The sequence below is a fragment of the Tursiops truncatus genome, chromosome 12, assembly GCF_011762595.2.
Source record: "Tursiops truncatus isolate mTurTru1 chromosome 12, mTurTru1.mat.Y, whole genome shotgun sequence".
Taxonomy (NCBI): domain Eukaryota; kingdom Metazoa; phylum Chordata; class Mammalia; order Artiodactyla; family Delphinidae; genus Tursiops; species Tursiops truncatus.
The window spans coordinates 16,122,899-16,128,556 of NC_047045.1; the positions used below are offsets into that span (position 1 = coordinate 16,122,899).

General features: G+C 35.6%; 1 long non-coding RNA gene across 1 annotated transcript; it reads left to right on the forward strand.

The window, feature by feature from the left end:
- The first annotated feature begins 825 nt into the window (after nucleotides 1–825).
- Nucleotides 826–4,501, forward strand: LOC141276071 (uncharacterized). Its single transcript, XR_012325010.1, has 3 exons — nucleotides 826–955; nucleotides 2,686–2,757; nucleotides 3,913–4,501. It is a non-coding gene; the product is annotated as an uncharacterized lncRNA (long non-coding RNA).
- The last annotated feature ends 1,157 nt before the right edge of the window (nucleotides 4,502–5,658 follow it).

The window sequence follows — 5,658 nt, forward strand, 5'->3', positions numbered from 1 at the left end:
AGGGAGAGAACTAGACTTAGACATGGTTCAGTTGGAGAAAACTTGACCTATTTTTTTGTGTCAAAGCAACAAAAAGCTGAGGGCCATTCTAAACTGCTTCAGTCTGGATACAGTTTTCAAAGATTATTTACATATAAGTTATTGATCTTAAATATACAAAGACTGATCAGGATGGAATTTAAATATAGGGAAACCCCATTTTGGGGAGAAGAAAATGAAAGGGAAGTGCATAAGTCATCTTCAAGATAGATTACATTTGTGAGGTTAGAGATGACCATAATTGATTCTATGGCCTAGCAGATTGTCAGGGGTTCTTTATTTCATGTGTTTTTAGTGGGGTCACTTGAATATGTGCCCCAATGATTCACAGAGAGAGAGAGAGAAAAAAAAAAGAATCAAAGTAACATGACTGCCTCTGGAGAAATGTGGTTTGAGTGCTTGGGAAATGAGTGTATATTTTTCTCCAAGTATAACAAGAGCTAAAAAAAAAAGAGAGAGAGAGAGAGAGAGAAACTATATTGATTGTCTCTAATGCCTACTACTTTCAATGATCCCCTTCATACATGCTTATTCTTCATCAATAATCAAATTTTATACCATGTAAACAGGTATGGTATCAGTCCCAGAGATAGGTAACTGCAGGCTGGACAGGGAATACTAGGGAATACAGAAAGGCCCATTGTGAGAACTTTACCCAAAGAGTGTGCTCTGCTCTGAGTGAGGACTGGTCAAGCCAATCAGATCACCTCTTGCAAAGTATGTCATCAGTTAACAAATAGAGACAAATGGTTTCGTGTCACACAAGCCACCAGACACAGAAATCAACAAGCAGAAGCTGTAAGGAACTAGAAGTTGGAAGACAACAGGAATAATGACTAAGGAGAAATCATGAAGCAGAGGAGAGAAGAGGAAGCTGCTGGCTGAGGAAGTAGTATTCTGCTGAAATATGTGAAATGTCTGTTTTTATGAGTCAAAAACAGTAAAATATCAACGATTTTATATGATTCAATTTTTAAAAACTACTTTTAATGAGAAAGTGGTTGGATAAAGAATAGGACTATATTCAAATTTCAGTCCTAAGATGGTCATGGGGGCATCCATGCACCATGCAACCGAAAGTACAGGACCGCTCGGTTGAATGCTAGTTGCAGTACTCAACGTCCTATGTCCCAGGAACTCCTTCAGTCCCAGGCAAAACCCTAGTTAGGTCACTCTAGTTGTATTTTTAGTGTTTTTTATTGTGAGAAAGTTTACTAAATTGAAAATATAAGCAATGTTCTCCAATATCAGCCTTTATCTCTAACAAAGATAATGTCATGGGTTCTCTTAATTTTCAGTTGGCTTTGAACTCAGAGATAGAAGAAGGGTGATATTTACTGGATTCCCCTAGATTTCTAATTATCACATTCACCATCAAAGCTTTAAACCCAGTTCCTGTACTTTTCATCCTAGGCATTCCTTTTTGTTTTCCCTGACGTTTTTAAACCTGTGCTAGTTCTTTTCTCATAGCACATAACACACAGAAGAAAAAGTTCTGTTCAACGATACTGAGTCTTTGGATAACACAATCTAAGACAAATTTTGGCAGGAACGAGCTATTTTATTTACTATCGTATGCTGAGAAATCAGTACTTTACCTAGACTTTAATAAATAAGCAATGAATAAATATTTCTTGAATGTTAAATTGTCTTCTCTTAAGCCACATGATTTTTAAAGAGTTAGTTATCCTCTATCTATTCACTTTTTAAATTATGTGTCTGACTTCTTGGATTTGCACGTGAACTAGTTCATGTGACATACGGGTATGAATCCCGACTCAAATCCTAGGAGTCAAGATAACAGAGGAGATCTGCATGTAACTTATTCCTATTTACTTTCTGCCCAAGTTGTTTCAGTCACAAGAATGTTTGTCATTTTCTTCATGATATTTTAAAATCTCATATAAACAATATATCTAACTAAGAATTATTTCACTTTCCAAATATGTGAATCATTCTTATTTTCACAATATCTTCTTATTTGGGGCCATTCATAAGGTCCTAAGATGTCTAACACATCTCTGCTTAATGCCATTGTCATTTTCATAAATACTGAGATGTATATATGTATATATAATTCAGCAAGATCAACAATATAAAACTACTGTGAGATCCCAAAGGCTATTATTTCACCACTGAAAATATCCCTCTTGAACTAATTCTTAGAAATCTCATGTTAAATAAAATAGAGTCCAACTGTAGTTTTATATTAGGTAACTTGAAAAATAGTTTTTATTTCATAAAATTATTATATATGCAGCTGAATAGAGACTTCACTTCTCTTAATAACATGAACTATGGCTTTAAGTTTATGTATGAGATATATTATCTTTCAAGAAATTTCAACTTTTGTGCTATATGAGTCAATAACATATCAACAAGCATTTATTAACTTTTACTTATGTTCCAGAGAAATATCTCTTCAGGTATTTACACAATACAGAGCTTCTGGTCTCTCAGCACATGTGGTCTAGCAGAGAAGACCAACACATAAAAAACAATTATGTACACAATGGGGCTCTGCAGGGAGGAAAAAGAAATATCTGGTATCTATCTGCGGACATGGAACTTTTAAAATATTATTTCATTAGAATTATCATGCATTTTATATAAGTTTATTAGATCACAATTATTTTCTCTTAACAGATTAGAAGACTAAGTGTTCAAGAGGTCATCTCACTTGATCAAGGTCACAGAGATTCAAGAACACATACTCAGGTTGGTTCAACTCTTGCCAGTGAATTTTTATTTAGTTTCTTAGAAGGATTACCTTTTAGAAAAACAAGCCAACAATTAATCCTTTTCCTCTAAATTTTTATCCTCATTAGTAATTTTTAAAATGTTATGTCTTTCTACAGAGATGGAATTACTCTGTAAATGAAAGTGTATGTCTTTCAGAATAGATCTAAAGCCCTAACTGTGGGCTTGAAATATCTGAGAATCTCCCACTATCACTTAGTTCTTGTTTTTTGCACCATTTAATTAAGCTTATTTACATGTAAAAATGATAGGTTGCCCTCTGTTTCTTGATTTTATATACACCATTCCCCTCTCCTCACTTGATAGTAAGCTATTTTAATGACTGGACACTTCTTTGATTTATTCGGTCCATTTGGGATATGAGTCAAATGTTAATATATTATTTTAATATATTATGTACATTATTTGAAAGAAATGGTATTTCAGTGATCTAAAATATATTTCCCTAAATATTCTATTGTACTCCCAAGTACTGGGAAGAGAGTATTAGCTAGTGTATTCTTCCTTTCCAAATCCATGCCCACCATGAACCTTTCTATTGTTTATATAAAGTAAAAAAAAACAAATTAGAAAATAATATTGCTCACTATTGAAGAATGCTAAACTTGCCATCAAGAATGACAAGTTTCATAAAAGAATGAATCTAATTTTTAATACAACTTTTTCAAATGCAAATTTGGAATTCTGACATCTTTTAGAGCAGGCTGTTATAACTGTATCATTTGGGGTTGATGCACTAAACCCTAATTATCTCATGACATAACAAACCACTCAAAGAATTATTTGTTTATAATTATGATGAGTTCATCTGTTTTCCTTTGAATTTGCAGGACATGAAATATTTCCATATGTGTGTAGGGATATGTGTTTACAACACAGGGTCTCAGAAACATCAGAACAGGTGTGCCTTGACAAAATTTGCCCTAGAGAACAGTAAACAAGTATGCTAAACTGTTGAAGATTGGGTTATTCTTAAACCATAATAGTACACGTCCTCAGGGTAATTCTAAACAGTCATTTTCCAGCATGTTATGGTATGGTAGGATGGATGGTGGAGGTAGGATTAAGTTAGTCCGGCCAGGGCACTGTCAAATGGTCCATGTTCTTGTTTAGGTCCATCTGGTCAGAGCTAAAATAAAAGTTCCTATTTGAGACATCATGGGACAACCAGGAGCATGGCGCAAGGCAAGTCAAATCCATCTTTGGGGAAGCTCCAGAAGAGGAAATTTGATGTGATGGCTGGAAACTGTGCATGAAGACAGAACAGAACGAATGTGGAAGATATTAAGCAATCATTGTAAATACAATTTTTGCAGTTTGGGCTGCTGGCTGCATGGCTGTTCATTGGTTTGGAATGGATTGAAGTGTAAATGGACACAAGGTGTATTGTAATGGTGTCACTTTTGGATACTACTACCTAAATCCAGCTGTGTCCTCTGCAACCAGGGATCCTTGGGCTCTCTACCTGTTGCCAGGAAACCACCTGAGCCTCCCTGTTCTCTGTCCATCACTGACCTACTGAAAAACAAAAATCCAGACAAAGACTAAGAGACCAACCTGTGCGTGGGGTTCCATTACTGCTGGACGCAGATGACAGACACTGTTTCCATTCTTCACGCATGTGTAATCTCTAGTTCATGCATAATGTCTGCTTGTATGACTTCATTCCTGACCTCTTTTCTCTCACATAATGCTGTCATTACAGAATTCATAAGAAAGCTGACAGTACTTGGATAGATTTCTTAAATGGCTAATTTTTGCCCCTTCTTGTGCATTTTGATATTTAACTCCACTCCTAGTTTTTGTTTTCCATTTCATGCTAAAAATCTTGCATTCATCTCCAGAATATTATAGAAGTTTAGTGACATCAACTCCACATTTAAATCATAATATGATCAGAGGGCAGACAACAGAAGCAAGAAGAACTACAATGCTGCAGCCTGTGGATCAAAAAACACCTTCACAGAAAGATAGACAAAATGAAAAGGCAGAGGATTATGTAGCAGATGAAGGAACAAGATAAAACCCCAGAAAAACAACTAAATGAAGTGGAGATGGGCAGCCTTCCAGAAAAGAATTCAGAATAATGATAGAGAAGATTATCCAGGACCTTGAAAAAAGAATGGAGGTAAAGGTAGAGAAGATGCAAAAAATGTTTAACAAAGACCTAGAAGAATTAAAGAACAAACAAACAGAGATGAACAATAACTGAAATGAAAAAATACACTAGAAGGAATCAATAGCAGAATAAGTGAGGCAGAAGAAATGTTAAGTGACCTGGAAGACAGAATGGTGGAATTCACTGCCACAGAACAGAATAAGGATAAAAGAATGAAAAGGAATGAAAACAGCCTAAGAGACCTCTGGGGCAATATTAAATGCGCCAACATTCGCATTATATGGGTCCCAGAAGAAGAAGAGAGAAAGGGCCCGAGAAAATATTTGAAGAGATTATAGTCAAAAACTTCCCTCACATGGGAAAGGAAGTAAGTCCAGGAAGCACAGAGAGTCCCAGACAGGATAAACCACCCAAGTCCAGGAAGCACAGAGAGTCCCAGACAGGATAAACCCAAGGTGAAACATGCTGAGACACATAGTAACCAAACTGACAAAAATTAAAGACAAAGAAAAATTATTAAAAGCAACAAGGGAAAAATAACAAACAAGGGAATGCCCATAAGGTTAACAGCTGATTTCACAACAGAAACTGTACAAGCCAGAAGGGAGTGGCATGATATATTTAAAGTGATGAAAGGGAAGAACCTACAACCAAGATTACTGTACCCAGCAAAGATCTCATTCAGATTCGACAGAGAAATCAAAAGCTTTACAGAAAAGCAAAAGCTTAGAGAATTAAGC